General features: G+C 58.0%; 2 long non-coding RNA genes across 2 annotated transcripts; both read right to left on the bottom strand.

The window, feature by feature from the left end:
* Nucleotides 1-13,134: 13,134 nt before the first annotated feature.
* LOC129198525 (uncharacterized) lies at nucleotides 13,135-17,088 on the bottom strand. Its single transcript, XR_008574487.1, has 14 exons — nucleotides 17,047-17,088; nucleotides 16,895-16,932; nucleotides 15,600-15,662; nucleotides 15,463-15,515; nucleotides 15,328-15,369; nucleotides 15,184-15,239; nucleotides 15,069-15,108; nucleotides 14,936-14,982; nucleotides 14,769-14,817; nucleotides 13,636-13,844; nucleotides 13,471-13,542; nucleotides 13,346-13,401; nucleotides 13,229-13,270; nucleotides 13,135-13,150 (listed from the first exon to the last, which is right to left on the bottom strand). It is a non-coding gene; the product is annotated as an uncharacterized LOC129198525 (long non-coding RNA).
* A 363-nt stretch (nucleotides 17,089-17,451) lies between these two features.
* On the bottom strand, nucleotides 17,452-17,939 carry LOC129198526 (uncharacterized). The gene is made up of 3 exons (XR_008574488.1): nucleotides 17,743-17,939; nucleotides 17,598-17,654; nucleotides 17,452-17,503 (listed from the first exon to the last, which is right to left on the bottom strand). It is a non-coding gene; the product is annotated as an uncharacterized LOC129198526 (long non-coding RNA).
* Nucleotides 17,940-24,206: the final 6,267 nt, after the last annotated feature.

The following is a 24,206-nucleotide window of genomic DNA, read 5'->3' as shown; positions in this document are numbered from 1 at the left end:
CGAGCCCCTGCTCCCAGGCCAAAGGTGCCAGCCCCAAAACGCGTGCCTGCCCTCGAACCTCCCTTGCTGGCCCTCGCACAGCCCCACTCGCACCGGGGCTGCGGGCTCGCCCAGCCGAGCAAGGGCTCAACGTAGCGCCTTACGTCACTCTCGGCCAAAATCAGCCCTCACGCTCCAAACTGCAAACGTCGAGCCCCTGCTCCCAGGCCAAAGGTGCCAGCCCCAAAACGCGTGCCTGCCCTCGAACCTCCCTTGCTGGCCCTCGCACAGCCCCACTCGCACTGGGGCTGCGGGCTCGCCCAGCCGAGCAAGGGCTCAACGTAGCGCCTTACGTCACTCTCGGCCAAAATCAGCCCTCACGCTCCAAACTGCAAACGTCGAGCCCCTGCTCCCAGGCCAAAGGTGCCAGCCCCAAAACGCGTGCCTGCCCTCGAACCTCCCTTGCTGGCCCTCGCACAGCCCCACTCGCACTGGGGCTGCGGGCTCGCCCAGCCGAGCAAGGGCTCAACGTAGCGCCTTACGTCACTCTCGGCCAAAATCAGCCCTCACGCTCCAAACTGCAAACGTCGAGCCCCTGCTCCCAGGCCAAAGGTGCCAGCCCCAAAACGCGTGCCTGCCCTCGAACCTCCCTTGCTGGCCCTCGCACAGCCCCACTCGCACTGGGGCTGCGGGCTCGCCCAGCCGAGCAAGGGCTCAACGTAGCGCCTTACGTCACTCTCGGCCAAAATCAGCCCTCACGCTCCAAACTGCAAACGTCGAGCCCCTGCTCCCAGGCCAAAGGTGCCAGCCCCAAAACGCGTGCCTGCCCTCGAACCTCCCTTGCTGGCCCTCGCACAGCCCCACTCGCACTGGGGCTGCGGGCTCGCCCAGCCGAGCAAGGGCTCAACGTAGCGCCTTACGTCACTCTCGGCCAAAATCAGCCCTCACGCTCCAAACTGCAAACGTCGAGCCCCTGCTCCCAGGCCAAAGGTGCCAGCCCCAAAACGCGTGCCTGCCCTCGAACCTCCCTTGCTGGCCCTCGCACAGCCCCACTCGCACTGGGGCTGCGGGCTCGCCCAGCCGAGCAAGGGCTCAACGTAGCGCCTTACGTCACTCTCGGCCAAAATCAGCCCTCACGCTCCAAACTGCAAACGTCGAGCCCCTGCTCCCAGGCCAAAGGTGCCAGCCCCAAAACGCGTGCCTGCCCTCGAACCTCCCTTGCTGGCCCTCGCACAGCCCCACTCGCACTGGGGCTGCGGGCTCGCCCAGCCGAGCAAGGGCTCAACGTAGCGCCTTACGTCACTCTCGGCCAAAATCAGCCCTCACGCTCCAAACTGCAAACGTCGAGCCCCTGCTCCCAGGCCAAAGGTGCCAGCCCCAAAACGCGTGCCTGCCCTCGAACCTCCCTTGCTGGCCCTCGCACAGCCCCACTCGCACTGGGGCTGCGGGCTCGCCCAGCCGAGCAAGGGCTCAACGTAGCGCCTTACGTCACTCTCGGCCAAAATCAGCCCTCACGCTCCAAACTGCAAACGTCGAGCCCCTGCTCCCAGGCCAAAGGTGCCAGCCCCAAAACGCGTGCCTGCCCTCGAACCTCCCTTGCTGGCCCTCGCACAGCCCCACTCGCACTGGGGCTGCGGGCTCGCCCAGCCGAGCAAGGGCTCAACGTAGCGCCTTACGTCACTCTCGGCCAAAATCAGCCCTCACGCTCCAAACTGCAAACGTCGAGCCCCTGCTCCCAGGCCAAAGGTGCCAGCCCCAAAACGCGTGCCTGCCCTCGAACCTCCCTTGCTGGCCCTCGCACAGCCCCACTCGCACTGGGGCTGCGGGCTCGCCCAGCCGAGCAAGGGCTCAACGTAGCGCCTTACGTCACTCTCGGCCAAAATCAGCCCTCACGCTCCAAACTGCAAACGTCGAGCCCCTGCTCCCAGGCCAAAGGTGCCAGCCCCAAAACGCGTGCCTGCCCTCGAACCTCCCTTGCTGGCCCTCGCACAGCCCCACTCGCACTGGGGCTGCGGGCTCGCCCAGCCGAGCAAGGGCTCAACGTAGCGCCTTACGTCACTCTCGGCCAAAATCAGCCCTCACGCTCCAAACTGCAAACGTCGAGCCCCTGCTCCCAGGCCAAAGGTGCCAGCCCCAAAACGCCTGCCTGCCCTCGAACCTCCCTTGCTGGCCCTCGCACAGCCCCACTCGCACTGGGGCTGCGGGCTCGCCCAGCCGAGCAAGGGCTCAACGTAGCGCCTTACGTCACTCTCGGCCAAAATCAGCCCTCACGCTCCAAACTGCAAACGTCGAGCCCCTGCTCCCAGGCCAAAGGTGCCAGACCCAAAACGCGTGCCTGCCCTCGAACCTCCCTTGCTGGCCCTCGCACAGCCCCACTCGCACTGGGGCTGCGGGCTCGCCCAGCCGAGCAAGGGCTCAACGTAGCGCCTTACGTCACTCTCGGCCAAAATCAGCCCTCACGCTCCAAACTGCAAACGTCGAGCCCCTGCTCCCAGGCCAAAGGTGCCAGCCCCAAAACGCGTGCCTGCCCTCGAACCTCCCTTGCTGGCCCCGCACAGCCCCACTCGCACTGGGGCTGCGGGCTCGCCCAGCCGAGCAAGGGCTCAACGTAGCGCCTTACGTCACTCTCGGCCAAAATCAGCCCTCACGCTCCAAACTGCAAACGTCGAGCCCCTGCTCCCAGGCCAAAGGTGCCAGCCCCAAAACGCGTGCCTGCCCTCGAACCTCCCTTGCTGGCCCTCGCACAGCCCCACTCGCACTGGGGCTGCGGGCTCGCCCAGCCGAGCAAGGGCTCAACGTAGCGCCTTACGTCACTCTCGGCCAAAATCAGCCCTCACGCTCCAAACTGCAAACGTCGAGCCCCTGCTCCCAGGCCAAAGGTGCCAGCCCCAAAACGCGTGCCTGCCCTCGAACCTCCCTTGCTGGCCCTCGCACAGCCCCACTCGCACTGGGGCTGCGGGCTCGCCCAGCCGAGCAAGGGCTCAACGTAGCGCCTTACGTCACTCTCGGCCAAAATCAGCCCTCACGCTCCAAACTGCAAACGTCGAGCCCCTGCTCCCAGGCCAAAGGTGCCAGCCCCAAAACGCGTGCCTGCCCTCGAACCTCCCTTGCTGGCCCTCGCACAGCCCCACTCGCACTGGGGCTGCGGGCTCGCCCAGCCGAGCAAGGGCTCAACGTAGCGCCTTACGTCACTCTCGGCCAAAATCAGCCCTCACGCTCCAAACTGCAAACGTCGAGCCCCTGCTCCCAGGCCAAAGGTGCCAGACCCAAAACGCGTGCCTGCCCTCGAACCTCCCTTGCTGGCCCTCGCACAGCCCCACTCGCACTGGGGCTGCGGGCTCGCCCAGCCGAGCAAGGGCTCAACGTAGCGCCTTACGTCACTCTCGGCCAAAATCAGCCCTCACGCTCCAAACTGCAAACGTCGAGCCCCTGCTCCCAGGCCAAAGGTGCCAGCCCCAAAACGCGTGCCTGCCCTCGAACCTCCCTTGCTGGCCCTCGCACAGCCCCACTCGCACTGGGGCTGCGGGCTCGCCCAGCCGAGCAAGGGCTCAACGTAGCGCCTTACGTCACTCTCGGCCAAAATCAGCCCTCACGCTCCAAACTGCAAACGTCGAGCCCCTGCTCCCAGGCCAAAGGTGCCAGCCCCAAAACGCGTGCCTGCCCTCGAACCTCCCTTGCTGGCCCTCGCACAGCCCCACTCGCACTGGGGCTGCGGGCTCGCCCAGCCGAGCAAGGGCTCAACGTAGCGCCTTACGTCACTCTAGGCCAAAATCAGCCCTCACGCTCAAAACTGCAAACGTCGAGCCCCTGCTCCCAGGCCAAAGGTGCCAGCCCCAAAACGCGTGCCTGCCCTCGAACCTCCCTTGCTGGCCCTCGCACAGCCCCACTCGCACTGGGGCTGCGGGCTCGCCCAGCCGAGCAAGGGCTCAACGTAGCGCCTTACGTCACTCTCGGCCAAAATCAGCCCTCACGCTCCAAACTGCAAACGTCGAGCCCCTGCTCCCAGGCCAAAGGTGCCAGCCCCAAAACGCGTGCCTGCCCTCGAACCTCCCTTGCTGGCCCTCGCACAGCCCCACTCGCTCTGGGGCTGCGGGCTCGCCCAGCCGAGCAAGGGCTCAACGTAGCGCCTTACGTCACTCTCGGCCAAAATCAGCCCTCACGCTCCAAACTGCAAACGTCGAGCCCCTGCTCCCAGGCCAAAGGTGCCAGCCCCAAAACGCGTGCCTGCCCTCGAACCTCCCTTGCTGGCCCTCGCACAGCCCCACTCGCACTGGGGCTGCGGGCTCGCCCAGCCGAGCAAGGGCTCAACGTAGCGCCTTACGTCACTCTCGGCCAAAATCAGCCCTCACGCTCCAAACTGCAAACGTCGAGCCCCTGCTCCCAGGCCAAAGGTGCCAGACCCAAAACGCGTGCCTGCCCTCGAACCTCCCTTGCTGGCCCTCGCACAGCCCCACTCGCACTGGGGCTGCGGGCTCGCCCAGCCGAGCAAGGGCTCAACGTAGCGCCTTACGTCACTCTCGGCCAAAATCAGCCCTCACGCTCCAAACTGCAAACGTCGAGCCCCTGCTCCCAGGCCAAAGGTGCCAGCCCCAAAACGCGTGCCTGCCCTCGAACCTCCCTTGCTGGCCCTCGCACAGCCCCACTCGCACTGGGGCTGCGGGCTCGCCCAGCCGAGCAAGGGCTCAACGTAGCGCCTTACGTCACTCTCGGCCAAAATCAGCCCTCACGCTCCAAACTGCAAACGTCGAGCCCCTGCTCCCAGGCCAAAGGTGCCAGACCCAAAACGCGTGCCTGCCCTCGAACCTCCCTTGCTGGCCCTCGCACAGCCCCACTCGCACTGGGGCTGCGGGCTCGCCCAGCCGAGCAAGGGCTCAACGTAGCGCCTTACGTCACTCTCGGCCAAAATCAGCCCTCACGCTCCAAACTGCAAACGTCGAGCCCCTGCTCCCTGGCCAAAGGTGCCAGCCCAAAACGCGTGCCTGCCCTCGAACCTCCCTTGCTGGCCCTCGCACAGCCCCACTCGCACTGGGGCTGCGGGCTCGCCCAGCCGAGCAAGGGCTCAACGTAGCGCCTTACGTCACTCTCGGCCAAAATCAGCCCTCACGCTCCAAACTGCAAACGTCGAGCCCCTGCTCCCAGGCCAAAGGTGCCAGCCCGAAACGCGTGCCTGCCCTCGAACCTCCCTTGCTGGCCCTCGCACAGCCCCACTCGCACTGGGGCTGCGGGCTCGCCCAGCCGAGCAAGGGCTCAACGTAGCGCCTTACGTCACTCTCGGCCAAAAACAGCCCTCACGCTCCAAACTGCAAACGTCGAGCCCCTGCTCCCAGGCCAAAGGTGCCAGCCCCAAAACGCGTGCCTGCCCTCGAACCTCCCTTGCTGGCCCTCGCACAGCCCCACTCGCACTGGGGCTGCGGGCTCGCCCAGCCGAGCAAGGGCTCAACGTAGCGCCTTACGTCACTCTCGGCCAAAATCAGCCCTCACGCTCCAAACTGCAAACGTCGAGCCCCTGCTCCCAGGCCAAAGGTGCCAGCCCCAAAACGCGTGCCTGCCCTCGAACCTCCCTTGCTGGCCCTCGCACAGCCCCACTCGCACTGGGGCTGCGGGCTCGCCCAGCCGAGCAAGGGCTCAACGTAGCGCCTTACGTCACTCTCGGCCAAAATCAGCCCTCACGCTCCAAACTGCAAACGTCGAGCCCCTGCTCCCAGGCCAAAGGTGCCAGCCCCAAAACGCGTGCCTGCCCTCGAACCTCCCTTGCTGGCCCTCGCACAGCCCCACTCGCACTGGGGCTGCGGGCTCGCCCAGCCGAGCAAGGGCTCAACGTAGCGCCTTACGTCACTCTCGGCCAAAATCAGCCCTCACGCTCCAAACTGCAAACGTCGAGCCCCTGCTCCCAGGCCAAAGGTGCCAGCCCCAAAACGCGTGCCTGCCCTCGAACCTCCCTTGCTGGCCCTCGCACAGCCCCACTCGCACTGGGGCTGCGGGCTCGCCCAGCCGAGCAAGGGCTCAACGTAGCGCCTTACGTCACTCTCGGCCAAAATCAGCCCTCACGCTCCAAACTGCAAACGTCGAGCCCCTGCTCCCAGGCCAAAGGTGCCAGCCCCAAAACGCGTGCCTGCCCTCGAACCTCCCTTGCTGGCCCTCGCACAGCCCCACTCGCACTGGGGCTGCGGGCTCGCCCAGCCGAGCAAGGGCTCAACGTAGCGCCTTACCTCACTCTCGGCCAAAATCAGCCCTCACGCTCCAAACTGCAAACGTCGAGCCCCTGCTCCCAGGCCAAAGGTGCCAGCCCCAAAACGCGTGCCTGCCCTCGAACCTCCCTTGCTGGCCCTCGCACAGCCCCACTCGCACTGGGGCTGCGGGCTCGCCCAGCCGAGCAAGGGCTCAACGTAGCGCCTTACGTCACTCTCGGCCAAAATCAGCCCTCACGCTCCAAACTGCAAACGTCGAGCCCCTGCTCCCAGGCCAAAGGTGCCAGCCCAAAACGCGTGCCTGCCCTCGAACCTCCCTTGCTGGCCCTCGCACAGCCCCACTCGCACTGGGGCTGCGGGCTCGCCCAGCCGAGCAAGGGCTCAACGTAGCGCCTTACCTCACTCTCGGCCAAAATCAGCCCTCACGCTCCAAACTGCAAACGTCGAGCCCCTGCTCCCAGGCCAAAGGTGCCAGCCCCAAAACGCGTGCCTGCCCTCGAACCTCCCTTGCTGGCCCTCGCACAGCCCCACTCGCACTGGGGCTGCGGGCTCGCCCAGCCGAGCAAGGGCTCAACGTAGCGCCTTACGTCACTCTCGGCCAAAATCAGCCCTCACGCTCCAAACTGCAAACGTCGAGCCCCTGCTCCCAGGCCAAAGGTGCCAGCCCCAAAACGCGTGCCTGCCCTCGAACCTCCCTTGCTGGCCCTCGCACAGCCCCACTCGCACTGGGGCTGCGGGCTCGCCCAGCCGAGCAAGGGCTCAACGTAGCGCCTTACGTCACTCTCGGCCAAAATCAGCCCTCACGCTCCAAACTGCAAACGTCGAGCCCTGCTCCCAGGCCAAAGGTGCCAGCCCCAAAACGCGTGCCTGCCCTCGAACCTCCCTTGCTGGCCCTCGCACAGCCCCACTCGCACTGGGGCTGCGGGCTCGCCCAGCCGAGCAAGGGCTCAACGTAGCGCCTTACGTCACTCTCGGCCAAAATCAGCCCTCACGCTCCAAACTGCAAACGTCGAGCCCCTGCTCCCAGGCCAAAGGTGCCAGCCCCAAAACGCGTGCCTGCCCTCGAACCTCCCTTGCTGGCCCTCGCACAGCCCCACTCGCACTGGGGCTGCGGGCTCGCCCAGCGAGCAAGGGCTCAACGTAGCGCCTTACGTCACTCTCGGCCAAAATCAGCCCTCACGCTCCAAACTGCAAACGTCGAGCCCCTGCTCCCAGGCCAAAGGTGCCAGCCCCAAAACGCGTGCCTGCCCTCGAACCTCCCTTGCTGGCCCTCGCACAGCCCCACTCGCACTGGGGCTGCGGGCTCGCCCAGCCGAGCAAGGGCTCAACGTAGCGCCTTACGTCACTCTCGGCCAAAATCAGCCCTCACGCTCCAAACTGCAAACGTCGAGCCCCTGCTCCCAGGCCAAAGGTGCCAGCCCAAAACGCGTGCCTGCCCTCGAACCTCCCTTGCTGGCCCTCGCACAGCCCCACTCGCACTGGGGCTGCGGGCTCGCCCAGCCGAGCAAGGGCTCAACGTAGCGCCTTACGTCACTCTCGGCCAAAATCAGCCCTCACGCTCCAAACTGCAAACGTCGAGCCCCTGCTCCCAGGCCAAAGGTGCCAGCCCCAAAACGCGTGCCTGCCCTCGAACCTCCCTTGCTGGCCCTCGCACAGCCCCACTCGCACTGGGGCTGCGGGCTCGCCCAGCCGAGCAAGGGCTCAACGTAGCGCCTTACGTCACTCTCGGCCAAAATCAGCCCTCACGCTCCAAACTGCAAACGTCGAGCCCCTGCTCCCAGGCCAAAGGTGCCAGCCCCAAAACGCGTGCCTGCCTCGAACCTCCCTTGCTGGCCCTCGCACAGCCCCACTCGCACTGGGGCTGCGGGCTCGCCCAGCCGAGCAAGGGCTCAACGTAGCGCCTTACGTCACTCTCGGCCAAAATCAGCCCTCACGCTCCAAACTGCAAACGTCGAGCCCCTGCTCCCAGGCCAAAGGTGCCAGCCCCAAAACGCGTGCCTGCCCTCGAACCTCCCTTGCTGGCCCCGCACAGCCCCACTCGCACTGGGGCTGCGGGCTCGCCCAGCCGAGCAAGGGCTCAACGTAGCGCCTTACGTCACTCTCGGCCAAAATCAGCCCTCACGCTCCAAACTGCAAACGTCGAGCCCCTGCTCCCAGGCCAAAGGTGCCAGCCCCAAAACGCGTGCCTGCCCTCGAACCTCCCTTGCTGGCCCCGCACAGCCCCACTCGCACTGGGGCTGCGGGCTCGCCCAGACGAGCAAGGGCTCAACGTAGCGCCTTACGTCACTCTCGGCCAAAATCAGCCCTCACCCTCCAAACTGCAAACGTCGAGCCCCTGCTCCCAGGCCAAAGGTGCCAGCCCCAAAACGCGTGCCTGCCCTCGAACCTCCCTTGCTGGCCCTCGCACAGCCCCACTCGCACTGGGGCTGCGGGCTCGCCCAGCCGAGCAAGGCCTCGACATAGCACCTTACGTCACTCTACCCTCGGCCAAATCAGCCCTCACCCTCAAAACTCCAAACGTCGAGCCCCTGCTCCCAGGCCAAAGGTGCCAGACCCAAAAACGCGTGCCTGGCCTCAAACCTCCCTTGTGGCCCTCGCACAGCCCACTCACACTGGGGCTGCGGGCTCGCCGAGCCGAGCAAGGCCTCGACATAGCACCTTACGTCACTCTACGGCCAAAATCAGCATTCACCCTCAAAACTCCAAACGTCGAGCCCCTGCTCCCAGGCCAAAGGTGCCAGACCCAAAACGCGTGCCTGCCCTCAAACCTCCCTTGCTGGCCCTCGCACAGCCCCACTCGCACTGGGGCTGCGGGCTCGCCGAGCCGAGCAAGGCCTCGACATAGCACCTTACGTCACTCTACCCTCGGCCAAAATCAGCATTCACCCTCAAAACTCCAACGTCGAGCCCCTGCTCCCAGGCCAAAGGTGCCAGACCCAAAACGCGTGCCTGGCCTCAAACCTCCCTTGCTGGCCCTCGCACAGCCCACTCGCACTGGGGCTGCGGGCTCGCCGAGCCGAGCAAGGCCTCGACATAGCACCTTACGTCACTCTACGGCCAAAATCAGCCCTCACCCTCAAAACTCCAAACGTCGAGCCCCTGCTCCCAGGCCAAAGGTGCCAGACCCAAAACGCGTGCCTGGCCTCAAACCTCCCTTGGTGGCCCTCGCACAGCCCCACTCACATTGGGGCTGCGGGCTCGCCGAGCCGAGCAAGGCCTCGACATAGCACCTTACGTCACTCTACCCTCGGCCAAAATCAGCCCTCACCCTCAAAACTCCAAACGTCGAGCCCCTGCTCCCAGGCCAAAGGTGCCAGACCCAAAACGCGTGCCTGCCCTCAAACCTCCCTTGGTGGCCCTCGCACAGCCCCACTCGCACTGGGGCTGCGGGCTCGCCGAGACGAGCAAGGGCTCAACGTAGCGCCTTACGTCACTCTCGGCCAAAATCAGCCCTCACGCTCCAAACTGCAAACGTCGAGCCCCTGCTCCCAGGCCAAAGGTGCCAGCCCCAAAACGCGTGCCTGCCCTCGAACCTCCCTTGCTGGCCCTCGCACAGCCCCACTCGCACTGGGGCTGCGGGCTCGCCCAGCCGAGCAAGGGCTCAACGTAGCGCCTTACGTCACTCTCGGCCAAAATCAGCCCTCACGCTCCAAACTGCAAACGTCGAGCCCCTGCTCCCAGGCCAAAGGTGCCAGACCCAAAACGCGTGCCTGCCCTCGAACCTCCCTTGCTGGCCCCCGCACAGCCCACTCGCACTGGGGCTGCGGGCTCGCCAGCCGAGCAAGGGCTCAACGTAGCGCCTTACGTAACACTCTCGGCCAAAATCAGCCCTCACGCTCCAAACTGCAAACGTCGAGCCCCTGCTCCCAGGCCAAAGGTGCCAGCCCAAACCGCAAACGCGTGCTGCCCTCGAACCTCCCTTGCTGGCCCTCGCACAGCCCCACTCGCACTGGGGCTGCGGGCTCGCCCAGCGAGCAAGGGCTCAATAGCGCCTTACGTCACTCTCGGCCAAATCACCCTCACGCTCAAACTGCAAACGTCGAGCCCCTGCTCCCAGGCAAAGGTGCCAGCCCCAAAACGCGTGCCTGCCCTCAACCTCCTTGCTGGCCCTCGCACAGCCCCACTCGCACTGGGGCTGCGGGCTCGCCCAGCGAGCAAGGGCTCAACGTAGCACCTTACGTCACTCTCGGCCAAAATCAGCCCTCACGCCCAAACTGCAAACGTCGAGCCCCTGCTCCCAGGCCAAAGGTGCCAGCCCCAAAACGCGTGCCTGCCCTCGAACCTCCCTTGCTGGCCCCCGCACAGCCCCACTCGCACTGGGGCTGCGGGCTCGCCCAATGCGAGCAAGTCTCCACGGCAGGCCTTACGTCACTCTGGCCAAAATCACCCTCAAAGACAGGGCTCACAAAGCAATACGTCGAGCCCTGCTCCCAGGCCAAAGGTGCCAGCCCACAAAATTGCGTGCTGCCCTCGAACCTCCCTTGCTGGCCCTCGCACAGCCCCACTCGCACTGGGGCTGCGGGCTCGCCCAGCCGAGCAAGGACTCAACGTAGCGCCTTACGTCACTCTCGGCCAAAATCAGCCCTCACGCTCCAAACTGCAAACGTCGAGCCCCTGCTCCCAGGCCAAAGGTGCCAGCCCCAAAACGCGTGCCTGCCTCGAACCTCCCTTGCTGGCCCTCGCACAGCCCACTCGCACTGGGGCTGCGGGCTCGCCCAGCCGAGCAAGGGCTCAACGTAGCGCCTTACGTCACTCTCGGCCAAAATCAGCCCTCACGCTCCAAACTGCAAACGTCGAGCCCCTGCTCCCAGGCAAAGGTGTGCAGCCCCAAACGCGTGCCTGCCTCGAACCTCCCTTGCTGGCCCCGCACGCCCCACTCGCACTGGGGCTGCGGGCTCGCCCAGCCGAGCAAGGGCTCAACGTAGCGCCTTACGTCACTCTCGGCCAAAATCGCCCCTCGCTCGACATGCAAACCGTCGAGCCCCTGCCCCAGGAAGCCCTCCTTGGAAACGCCTTCCTCTCTCCCGTCCCTTTTCCTCGGCCGCTCGGAGTCGGATTCTTCAGTCTGCCGTGCCGAGGCCTCACCGCCACCTGTATAACTCAAACGACCGGATATGATTTTAGCTACATCTGTAATATGACACCTCAGAAAAACGGCTACATCAGCACACCGCTCATTGCTCACCTCGCTTAAGTTTGCTCTTGTGCGGATACCCTGCTCGCACATTGATTCACACCTAGAAAATACAACCGGAAAAGCACGAATGAGACATAGGGATGAAACCTAAGAAAAGAAAGGGCAAACATAACGCTCGGTGGAGCTGCGGGCAGCACCCAGCTTGGCGCCACAATAGACATCTGCTCGGAAACATCTACGACAACGCACGCCAAACAGATCTATGCTTTCAGCTATAACTGCAAGATAATAAGGGCTTGATGAGCACAATACCAATGAGCACAGATATTCAAGACTCATGAGATCTAATAAGGTACCTGCTGATCACCAAAAGCAGCGGAAGCATCGCAACCCGAGGGAGGTATGGCGTAGAGCATAAGACAGACAACGCAACCTATGCCACACAGCCGCACGCAGGCTGGAACCGCCCCGCCCGGCACGGTCTAGTACGGTGCTGATGAGTAACCCGCTCCCTTTGCCTACCCAAAGGGGACTGCTCCCAGACAGCCCTCTCCCATATGCTAACTTTAAAAGCCATGCCCTGCAACTCCCAAACTCGCCCTGACCTACCTCGTTACAGCGCTCCGCTCCCCTCCTCTGCCGCTCTTCGGTGCGCATCTAGCCTGTCCCCATCTGAAAAACACACCAGATTATTAAAACAAGCCACCCAGAGGCTGACTGAGTGCCAAACAATTCCAGGCTGGCCATATCAACATACTAACCCCACACTCTTAATGCTATTCCACCTAACCCTGACTCAACACCCCCAGGCAGAGCAGCTCCACGCCCAACACACACAGAGACCAACACTACACAGAACTCTACAAGTGACGTGACTCAAGGATGAGAGAAAACTCTTGGCAAGATGAATGACTCCTGGACCGGAGAGGCTGCTGAACAAGACGACCTACAGGGCGTGACACCCAGACGAGAAAACTCTATGGCAACTCCAGAAGAGAATTGACTGTCATGGCCCATTGTAAGAAGTTACTGTCAAACCCGAGATGATGGAAGCTTAAAGAAGCCGGTCTTCAAGACCTAAGAAGGTAAGGAGGTAGGGAGGAAGACCCAGTCCCTGAAAATGGACGGCTGGAGAGCAGAGCTCCCGACGCAGCCCGCAAAAAGAGGACCTGCCGGAAACTTCCGACACGCGAGACTGATCCATGCCGTACGCTTGCTAGGCAAGAAAAGAAGCGCCCCATTGGCACTACGCCGATGAACACAGGCATCCGAGAGCCTAGGGATGGCGCCCGAGAAGCGTGCCGTGCCCCTTGAAAGCAAAGATGGCATTGAGACCCGAGGAAGGGCTAAGACACACAAGACAAGACACAGACATAACACAGGCTGGAACTGCCCTGCCCAGCAGTATAGCATCATGCTGACAAGTAACCCGCTCCCTCTGCCGGCCCAAGGGGGACTGCTCCCAAACAACCTTCTCCCCTCCACTAACCACAAAACCCCTCCCCTACAACCCCCAAACTGGCCCCCTCCTCAGCCCACTCCCTCCCCGGCCATGGTCCCTCAACTTAGCTTTCAGAGGGCTGGGGATCCAGAGCCATCCACAGTCAACAAGGTGCACACCACACATCGGCTAACTGGGACATTCCTGCAGTAGCCAGGTTCCTCTTCATCAGCTACAATAAAAAAAACTCAGAACAAACAACCAAACAGTGCCATCAGTCACCATCGCGCGAGCCAACGCCAACCTCTCCCACAACACCCCACCCCCTCAGAAGCACCGTGGCTCTCCACTCACCCTCTCTGTCCAGAGACACGCTGCGGCTGTCATCCCTCATGGCACCTAAGACTAAGAGACACAAGATTACTCCTATGTTTCTGAGAAGTTACCGTGCCCTCAATCGCCCTCGCTGTTCCTCCAGCTCACCTCAAACGGGCATCCGGTTCCAAAGGGGTGGCCACACAGCACCTGCAAAACCAGAGGGAAATGCTCAAACTAGGTGCCCTATAGTGCTGTGCTTTTAGACACTGACAATCGCCTCACCTTCTGGGACCGCTCATCGGCACGCGGCTTCGCCCCTCCGAGGCTCCCTGCGGCACCTTGCAAAAACGAAGCGAAAGGCACGTGCCGAGACGGTGCCCAAAACCGCCACCCACGCCGATTCCTACCTCCCCCTTCTTTACATCAGCCGCTTGCGCACCTGGCCTCAGTCATTTTGGGCTGCCATGCTTGTGCCCCACCTAGAAAACACAAACAAAGGACACCTGTATCTCAAACAGCAATGCGACACCTGAAAAATAACTGCTGTACTTCAGCCCGCTAGTTGTGCTCACCTGGCCCGAGTCACCTCCCGTGTCCATGTCCTACAGGGTCCATATCCAGCTTCGTGCCTTCAAAATAAAAACCACACACAAATCTGAAGGGAGTCATATAGCCACCAACCACATCTTCCCTCTGACATCACCGGCTGACCCACCTTCCTCCTATGGCACTCTGCTCCCCTCCTCTGCTGCTCTTTGGGGTGCATCTTCTCTCTCTGCATCTGAAAGAGAAATCCCCAAATTATTAAACAAGTCACCCAGATGCTGAGTGAGCGCCAGACAATTCCAGACTGGCCATATTGACACACTAACCATACACTTACTGCTATTCCACCTAACCCTGACTCGACAGCCCTGGACAGAGCAGCTCCGCGCCCAAGACACACACAACACCAACGCTACACAGAATGCAACCAACAACACGACTCGCAAGTGAGAGAAAACTCTCAGTGAGAAGAAGGACTCCTGGACCGGAGAGACTGCCAAGCAAGATGACCTATGGGGCGCAATACCCAGGCAAAGAAGCTCTATGGCAACCCCAGAAAAGAATTGACCGCAATGGCCTGTTATAAGAAGTTACCGTCAAACCCAGGGTGAGGGATGCGGCAAGAAGCCTGTCTTCAAGACCTAAGAATGTAAGGATGTAGGGAGGAAGATCCAGTCCCTGAAGAGGGATGGCTGGAGAGCAGAGCTCCCAATGCAGCCTGGGAAGAGGCTGCGAGAAGAGGACCCACCAGAAGCTTCCGAGATGTAAGACCGATCCACGCTGTAAGCTTGCTAGGCAAGCAAAGCACCACCCTGTTGGCACTACACCGATGAATACAGGCATTCGAGAGCCTAGGGATGGTACCCGAGAAGCATGCCATGCCCCTTGAGAGCAAAGACAGCATTGAGAGCCCAGCAAGGGCAAAGACAGACAACAAGATGCACAAACATAACGCAGGCTGGAACTGCCCTGCCCAGTCTAGCATGGCACTGACAAGTAACCCGCTCCCTGTGCCTGCCCTCTACCCTCCGCTAACCATAAAACCCCTCCCCTGCAACCCCCAAACTTGCCCCCTCCTCGGCCCACTCCCACCCCAGCCCCTCAACTTAGCTTTCAGAGGGCCGGGGATCTAGAACCATCCGCAACAAGTAACATGCACATCGGCTAACTGGGATGTTCCTGCAGTCGCCTGGGCCCTCCATCATCACCTACAGTAAAAAAAATAACCCACTAAAAAAGCAGTGCCGTCAGTCAGCATTGCACCAGCCAACACCAACCTCGCCCACAACACCCCCCTCCTCAGAGGCACCATGGCTCTCCACTCACCCGCTCGGTCCAGAGACGCACACTGTGGCTGTCATCCCTCGCGGCACCTAAGACACCAAGAGACACAAAATTACTCCTACGTTTCTGAGAAGTCACCGCTCCCACAATAGCTCTCGCTGTTCTTCCGGCTCACCTCAAATGGGCATCCGGTCCCAAACGTGGCCATACAGCGCCTGCAAAACCAGAGGGAAATGCTCCAGTTAGGTGCCCTATAGTGCTTTGCTATTAGACGCTGACAACCGCCTCACCTTCTTGGACTGCTCATTGGCACGCGGCTTCGCCCTTCCACAGCTCCCTGCGGCACCTGCAAAAAACAAAGCAAAAGGCACATGCTGAGAGAGTGCCCAAAACTGCAGCCTGCCCGCACCAGCTCCTACCTCCCCCTCCTTTACCTCTGCCATTTACATGTTGCCACGCTGACGCTTGCGCCCCACCTGGAAAACACAAACAAAAGGATACCTTTAACTTAGCCAGCAATACAACACCTGAAAAATAACTGCTACTTCAGCCCACTAGTCACTGCTCACCTAGCCCGAGTCACCTCCAGTGCTGATATGCTGCTTCGCTCGTTGCTTCACACCTTCACAATAAAAAAAGCCACACACAAATTTTTTTAATGTTGTCACACAGCTGTATCTCCCCCCAACACCTCTGGCTGACCCACCTCCTTAGGGCATTCTGCTCGCCTCCTCTGCTGCTCTTTGGTGCGCATCTTGTCTGTCTGCATCTGACAAAAAAACCACCCCAAATTATTGAACAAGTCTCCTGGATGCTGAGTGATAGCTGAACAATTCCAGAGCTCTTGTTCCCATTTAGGAATACCACCCAGAGCCCAATTACACACCAACATTAAAAAAATACCCCCAAACTTTAACCCCCCCCCCAGACAGGCCTTTGACACCTTTGAGAGTCAATCGGCTTTCACTACCCCTGAACTCCCCCTCCTAGGTGGCTCCCGTCATCTCCATAGACCACTATGGAAATGACGCTCCACGCAGCCTGCCAACAGCTACTCGATCCAACGCAACTACGCAACCTTTGCCCAAGTGGTCTGGGCATACGGACGTACTAACCACACACTCTTACGGCTATTCCACCTAACCCTGACTCAACACCCCCAGGCAGAGCAGCTCCATGCCCAACACACACAGACCAACAATACGCGGAACACAACAGACAACACGACTCAAGGATGAGAGAAAACTCTCAGCAAGAGGGACAACTCCTGGATCAGACATGCTGCTGAGCAAGATGACCTACAGGGCACGACACCCTGACGAGGAAGCTCTATGGCACTCCCAGAAAAGAACAGAGTGCGATGGCCCGTTATAAGAAGTTACGGTCAAACTCAAGATGACGGATGCGCAACAAGCCGGTCTTCAAGACCTACGAACCTAAGGAGGCAGGGAAGAAGCCCCAGTCCCTGAAAAGGAATGGCTGGAGAGCAGAGCTCCCAATGCAGCCAGGGATGAGGCTGCAAGAAGAGGACCAAGCAGAAACTTCCAAAACGCAAGATCGATCCATGCTGTGGAGCTTGCTAGGCAAGCAAAGAAGCACCCCGTTGGCGCTACACCGACGAATACAGGCATTCGAGAGCCTAGGGATGGTGCCCAAGAAGCGCGCTGTGCCCCTTGAGAGCAAAGAGGGCATTGAGCGCCAAGCAAGGACAAAGACACAGAAGACAAGATACACAAACACCACAGACACAGGCCGGAACTGCCCTGCCCAGTCTAGCATGGCACTGACAAGTAACCCGCTCCCTGCGCCCACCCAAATGGGACTGCTCCCAGAGAGCCCTCTGCCCTCCGCTAACCATAAAACCCCTCCCCTGCAACCCCCAAACTTGCCCCCTCCTCGGCCCACTCCCGCCCCGGCCATGGTCCCTCAACTTAGCTTTCAGAGGGCTGGGGATCTAGAACCATCCAGAATAAACAATGTGTACATCACACATCGGCTAACTGGGACGTTCCTGCAGTCACCAGGTTCCTCTTCATCAGCTACAATAAAAACCAAAAACAACCGAACAGCACCGTCAGTCACCATCGCACCAGTCAACGCCAACCTCGCCCACAACACCCCCCTCCTCAGAGGCACCGTGGCTCTCCACTCACCCGCTCGGTCCAGAGACGCACACTGCGGCTGTCATCCCTCGCGGCACCTAAGACACCAAGAGACACAAAATTACTCCTACGTTGGTGAGGAGTCACTGCTCCCACGATCGCCCTCGCTATTCTTCCGGCTCACCTCAAACGGGCATCCAGTCCCAAACGTGGCCATACAGCGCCTGCAAAACCAGAGGGAAACGCTCCAATTAGGTGCCCTATAGTGCTTTGCTATTAGACACTGACAACCGCCTCACCTTCTCGGACCGCTCATCGGCATACAGCTTTGCCCCTCCGAGGCTCCCTGCGGCACCTGTCAAAAACAAAGGAAAGCCACATGCTGAGAGAGTGCCCAAAAACTGCAGCCTGCCCGCACCAATTCCTACCTCCCCCTCCTTTTACCTCAGCCGCTCATCCTCGCCACCTCTGCCATTTACATGTTGCCACACTGAGGCTTGCGCCCCACCTAGAAAATACAAACAAAGGATACCTGTATCTTAACCAGCAATGCAACACCTGAAAAATAACTGCTGTACTTCAGCCCTCTAGTCACTGCTCACCTGGCCTGAGTCACCTCCAGTGCTGATATCCTAGAGCATCAACATCCAGCTTTGCACCTTCAAAATTAAAAACCCACACACCAATCTTAATGGAGTCATATAGCCATCAGCCACATCTTCCCTCCAACGCCACCGGCCGACCCACCTTCTTAGAGGGCTCTGCTCCCCTCCTGTACTGCTCTTTGGTGCACATATTCTCTCTCCGCATCTGAAAAAAACCTAATTATTAACAAGTCACCTGGATGCTGTATGATAACTGAACAATTCCAGAGCTCTTGTTCACCTTTAGGAATGTTATCCAAAGCACAACTACAGACCACCATTAAAAAACCACCCCCAAACTTTAAGCCCCACAGGGACAAGCCTTTGACACCTTGGAGAGTCGATCTGCTTTCACTACCCCTGAACACCCCATCCCAGGTGGCTCCATTCATCTCCACAGAACACTACAGAAATGATGCTCTGCTCAGTCTGCCAACAGCTACTCTATCCAAGGCAGCTACGCAACCTTTGCCCAAGCAGTCTAGACATATTGACATACTAACCATACGTTCTTATTGCTATTCCACCTAACCCTGGACTCGACAACCCAGGCAGAACAGCTCCACGCCCTACAGACCCAAACACCAACACTACACAGAACACTACAAACAATGTGACTCCAAGGTGAGAGAAAACTCTCAGCAAGAAGAATGACTCCTGGACCTGAGATGCTACCGTACAAGATGACCTACAGGGCGCAACGCCCAGACAAGAAAGGTCTGTAGAGCTCCCAGAATTGACCGTAACGGCCCATTGTAAGATGTTACTGTTGGAACCAAGATGATGGATGCAGCAAGAAGCCTGTCTTCAAGACCTAGAGAATGTAAGGATGCAGGAAGACCTGGTCCCTGAAAATGAACAGCTGGAGAGCAGAGCTCCTGACGCAGCCCGGTATTGTGCCTCAAAAAGAGGACCCACCAGAAACTTCCGACACGCGAGACCGATCCACACCGTAAGCTTGCTATGCAAGAAAAGAAGCGCCCCATTGGCACTATGCTGATGAGTAGAGGCATTCAAGACCCTAGGGATGGCGTCCGAGAAGCACGCTGTGCCCCTTGTGTGCAAAGAGGGCACTGAGACCCAAGGGAGGGCTAAGACACAGAAGACAAGATACACAACATATCACACACACAGGCTGGAACTGCCCTGCCTGGCACAGTCTAGCATCATGTTGACAAGTAACCGGCTCCCTTTGCCCGCTCAAGGGGACTGCTCCCAGACAGCTCTTGCCCCTACACTAACCATAAAACCCCTCCCCTGCAACCCCCAAACTCGCCCTGTCCTCATCCCACTCCCTCCCCAGCCACAGTCCTTCAGCTTAGCTTTCAGAGGGCCAGGGATCTGGAACCATCCGCAACAAAAACATCAACACCATGCATTGGCTAATTGGGATGTTCCTGCAGTTGCCCGGTTCCTCTTCATCAGCTACAATGAAAAACAGAACACAGACAACAAAACACTGTCAGTCAGCATTGCATCAGTCAGTCAACACCAACCTCTCCCACAACACCCCCCTCCTCAAAAGCACCGTGGCTCTCCACTCACCTGCTCGGTCCAGAGACGGACCCTGGGGCTGTCATCCCTCGTGGCACCTAGGAGACCAAGAGACACAAAATTACTCCTACGTTTGTGAGAAGTCACCACTCCCACAATCGCCCTCACTGTTCCTCCAGCTCACCTCAAACGGGCATCCAGTTCCAAAGGGGTGGCCGCACAGCGCCTACAAAACCAGAGGGAAATGCTTAAACTAGTTGCCATATACTGCTGTGCTATTGGACATGGACAAGAGCCTCACCTTCTCGGACTGCTTGTCGGCATGTGGCTTCGCCCCTCCGAGGCTCCCTGCGGCACCTGCAAAAAACAAAGCAAAAGGCACATGCTGAGACACTGCCCAAAACTGCCACCCGCCCCAATTCCTACCTCCCCCTCTTGACCTCAGCCATTTGCTCACCTGGCCTCCATCATTTTGGGCTGCCATGCTTGCACCCCACCTAGAAAACACAAAGGATACCTGTATCTTCACCAGCAATGCAACACCTGAAAAATAACTGCTGTACTTTAGTCCGCTAGTTGCTGCTCACCTGGCCTGAGTCACCTCCTGTATCCATGTCCTACAGGGTCCATATCCAGCTTTGCACCTTTAAAATAAAAACCACACACAAATCTTGATGTAGTCATATAGCCACCAGTCACATCTTCCCCTCCAACGCCACCCGCCAACCCACCTTCTTATGGCGCTCTGCTCCCCTCCTCTGCGCATCTAGCCTGTCTGCATCTGAAAAAAAACACACCAAATTATTAGACAAGTCACCCGGATGCCAAGTGAGAGCCAAACAATTCCAGGCTGGCCATATCAACATACTAACTGTACACTCTTATTGCTATTCCACCTAACCCTGACTCGACACCCCCGGGCAGAGCAGCTCCATGCCAAACACACATGCATGCACACAGAGACCAACACTACACAGAACTCTACATGTGATGTGACTCAAAGATGAGAGAAAACTCTCAGCCAGAAGAATGACTCCCAGACCGGAGAGGCTGCCAAACAAGATGACCTACGGGGCGCAACGCCCAGGCGAGGAAGCTCTGTGGCAACCCCAGAAGAGAACGGACTGTAAACGGCCCATTATCAGAAGTTACGGTCAAAACCGAGATGAGCGACACGGCAAGAAGCCCATCTTCAAGACCTAAGAACATAAGGATGCAGGGAGGAAGACCCGGTCCCTGAAAAGGGATGGCTGGAGAGCAGAGCTCCCGACGGGGCCTGAGATGATGCTGCCGCAAAAAGAGGACCCGCCAGACACTTCCGAGATGCAAGACCGATCCACGCCGTAAGCTTGCTATGCAAGCAAAGAAGCGCCCGATTGGCACTACGCCGATGAGTACGGGCATTCGAGACCCTAGGGATGGCAACCGAGAAGCACGCTGTGCCCCTTTACTGCAAAGAGGGCATTGAGACCCGAGCGAGGGCTAAGACACACAAGACAAGACACACGACAACACGCACACAGGCTGGAACTGCCCTGCCCGGTCTAGCATCGTGCTGACAAGTAACCCGCTCCCTTTGCCTGCCCAAGGGGGACTGCTCCCAGACAGCCCTCTCCCCTACACTAATTTTAAAGACCTCCACTCCCCCTGCCCCCACCCTTGCAACTTCATACCTTGTCCCCTCCTCCCTGACCCCAGTCCCTCAACTTAGCTTTTAGAGGGCCAGCGATCTGAACCCATCCTCAACAAGTACACAGCTACCACACATTGGCTAACTGGGACAGTCCTGCAGTCACCTGGTTCCGCTTCATCATCTGCATAAAATAACCCCATAAATATGCAGTGCCAGCAGTAAGCCATCACACTGGTCAACGCCAACCTCTCCCACAATACCACCCCTTTTCAGAAGGGCTGTGGTGTTCTGCTCGCCTGGGCCTTCTGGAGATGGACACTGTAGCCGTCATCGCTTGTGGTACCTAAGATGCTACGAGACACAAAATAACTGTTACTCTTGGAGAAGTCAGTCTCATTCTCCTCCTTGCTACCACTGCAGCTCGCCTCAAATCCTCATCCAATTCCAAAAACAGCTGGTGTGGCACCTGCAAAAGCAAAGAGAAACACTTAACCAAGCTGCCGTGATTTCACACTCTGGGACACCAGCCCAGCTGACGACCAGCTCACCTTCTCGGACCGCTTACTGGGATACGGCATCACCCCTCCGAGGCTGCTTACGGCTCCTGAAAACCAAAGCGAAAGCCACATGCCGAGGTGCTGCCCAAAACCGTGGCCTGCCTGCACTGACTCCCATCTTCCGTTGCTTTACCTCAGCCACTCCTCCTCACCGCCTCTGCTGCTTACAGGGTGCTGCGTTGAAGCACAGGTGACAAGTGATACAGACTACCTCCTTACCTACTAAGCCCTTTAGGGAATTACAGAGGTGGTTGGCCAATGGAAAAAGCCTGATGATTGCAACGTGGTCTCAAAAATCCAAAATGGGCACCTTATGACTACAGAAACTAGTGCTAAAACCACAATAGATAAATACAAACAAGAGAACATAACTGCTGTGACTGATACTAGAGCAAACCTCATTGCATGCTTAAGGAAAAAGGCAAAACTAGAAAATAGAAAAAGCTTGCATGTCAGGACCACAATAAGAAAGAAATCCCTGGCTAGAGGTTTTTTTACAAGCACAGATAATACACACCCTCCTCTCCAAGAAATTTCAGCAAATACAGTCACTCAAGTCTGCGCTGGAGACAATCGCCTAGTCCACGTCTCTAAGTAACTGTGAAATCCAGATGGCCAGTGAAGGGATGGATGCACAAATTAAGCCAGGGAATGGAGAAAGTAAAAGGTACAAAGAGGCAGAGAGTTCAAGAGGGTATATTTTGATGTACTCCTTGCTTTATGAGGTGAGACTCTTCTGACAGTCAGCCCTGCATATTCTGATGCAGAGGAACAGATGGTTTACACTGCATCTCTTCGGACCATCGTACCCCCCGTCAGCTGCAAAGAGACTAAAACAGACCAGACCCCATCAACATCCAAATCCAACCACAAAGCTCACCTGAGAAAGGCTGATGAGCCCTCATCCCTTTCCCAACCACCCCCCAGTCCCAAAATTTTAGAAACCCCTCCTCTTCTCCTGAACTCTCAGGGAATGAACCCCACTCCTTCTGACAGCTTCTTCCCTGTATTTGCATCCCCGAACCCCCTACATCAGCTGCTCCTCGAGAGCTGCTCTTCTGAACCGTGCCCTGCGTTCTGCAGACAGCTCCTCTCTTCTGTTTTCCTGCAAACTCTGGGCTCTGCTACAGGCCCACAAAATAAGTGAAGTCCTGACACTTATAATCTATGAGGAGCCTGTTGCAAGCTGTGAAGGTTCTAGGAACAACATGGTACTCCGTGGGTGACTGGGAAATGCAATGAGATGTCCCGTACCCTGAAAGATGTTATACTTTATGCCCTTGCTGCTTTCTTAAGAAATACTAAAACTCCATCAACAGGTGCATACAAGATGCTCACCCTAAACCCTGCTTGATGATCTCACTGCCAGTCCTAATAAAAGAGATGACATTATCAATTAATACAGTAAACACAGAAGTAGTGAAAAAACCTAAGGTTCTATCTCCAATAAAGTCAGGAGTTTCAGTAAAATACAACAAACCTAGCATAAAAAAATTGCATACCATTAAATCATCTTGCAAGCTCCTGAACACTCAATACAAAATTATTAACTTGGAAAAAACCCCAAACCTGCATACAAGCGTGTTGTCTTTGCTATATCCCACTTAACCTCAACTGTTCCTGAAGCTCTTACCTCAGGTGCCTCTGCTTCCCCAAACATCAGAACCAACAGCTGAACCAACTCAAAATCTGCCACCGACTGGAGGCACAGCAGAGCACCGACACCACAGAAGCCCAGGAGCTGAATGAGGTCCCTGGCACAGACCTGGGGCTGATATACCCCGGGCCCTGCCCACCGCCCTTCCCACCAGCCCCTGGGCGAGGGGAGGGGCCGACCACCACGAGGCTTAAAGGCGGGCGGCGGAGGAATGGCAATTTTCTGATATGCCTTGAGCTTGGGCTGTGCAAAGGGCTGAGTGGAGAAAGTGATCCTTCCTGGAAGGGATGATGCCTGCTCTTTTGCATCAGCAACAGATAGGTAATTAAACTTAATTTTCCTAGGGTATAGACAGAAAAAGATAAACATCATAGTAAGCTATGTAGGAAAGCAGTTTGTTAAATGCAGTAGCAATATTGAAAATTGTGTGCTTTAATTTCCTGTAAAAAACCCAAGATGCTACGGGGTTACGCATCATTTCTAGCAAGATGACGTGTGCTATCTAACTTCTACTGGATCTACGTTCTAGATAAGACTGAATGACAAAGCAGAAATAGATCCTGTAAGAATCCCTTCTCAAAAATATTTCTGATTGTAAAGTAAATTATTTACAGTAAATCATTGATGACTCAAGTAACCTTGATGGTCTCTCTGACAGACTCCCTTAACAGAACTAGATGAGTCCCAAAAGACAGAAAACACCAAAAAAACATGGTAATGCAAGAAATGTATTGGAAACTCTGTGAAGAAACCTCATGACCACCTAAGTAGCTAGAACAAAAATAAATTGTAAAACACATAAAAAACCTACGATGGGATATGTGTTGATAACAATGGATGAAGGCTGTCCTCTCCTCTGAAAAACTCAAGAGGCAATCTGAACCAAATATAGGTATCTTTGGGGTATCAGGAGACAAGTAGAAACATAAGACAGAAAACAAAAAGACTGCTTTGGAGCACAAAGATGGCTTTGGAAAAGATTCTGATGGAACGAGAAGCATTGTTGCAGGGATTAGAGAGGTCCTGAAGGGGCTGAAGAGACCAAAGAAGTCTCGGGGCTGTGACGAGCTCAAAAGGGAATCGAACAAAGCACGGATGTCCTTGGAGACCAAATGGAAATGCACGGAACGGATGAGAGGACCGGGGTAACGGGTGCAGACTCAGGAAGGGTTCTGAGGGGAAAAGAGGGGTGCAAATTGCCCTCCCGAGCTAAAATGGGGCTCCGG

Source organism: Grus americana, chromosome 33 (genome assembly GCF_028858705.1).
Source record: "Grus americana isolate bGruAme1 chromosome 33, bGruAme1.mat, whole genome shotgun sequence".
NCBI classification, from domain to species: Eukaryota; Metazoa; Chordata; class Aves; order Gruiformes; family Gruidae; genus Grus; species Grus americana.
Note: the sequence above shows the minus strand (reverse complement) of the source record. Positions and strands in the feature narration are given on the sequence as shown.